This window comes from Pteropus alecto, unplaced genomic scaffold (genome assembly GCF_000325575.1).
Source record: "Pteropus alecto unplaced genomic scaffold, ASM32557v1 scaffold101, whole genome shotgun sequence".
Lineage (NCBI taxonomy): Eukaryota > Metazoa > Chordata > Mammalia > Chiroptera > Pteropodidae > Pteropus > Pteropus alecto.
In genome coordinates, this window is record NW_006432945.1 from 1,680,746 (window position 1) to 1,681,131 (window position 386).

The following is a 386-nucleotide window of genomic DNA, read 5'->3' on the forward strand; positions in this document are numbered from 1 at the left end:
CTGCCTTATGCAGAGCCTGGAAACATGCTCTGTTCTTTACCAGAAACCCTCCCCCTGGCCTCTCCCCTCCGACCCCCACACCTGTGGGAAGATGACGACCCTTCCGAATAAAAACGAGTGATTTTTCAGTTAGGATGGCCTCTGTAGGGGTCCTTCTCAAGCTGCCTCTTAGAAGAGAGGCTGTGCACCCACCCACACCGCTAAGGAAGAGTCATGTCGCAAAAGTACGCGGACACCTCCCCGGGCTCCGGGTCCTCACTCTCGCGTGCACCCGAAGTGGGACCTTGCGAGTCCAGGCCTGCCCTCCCCTGCACCCAGGCGACGGAGCCCCCAGTTCACGCGGTCCCGGCGTGAGCAGGTCGTGGTCACTTCCCCCCAGCCCCGGC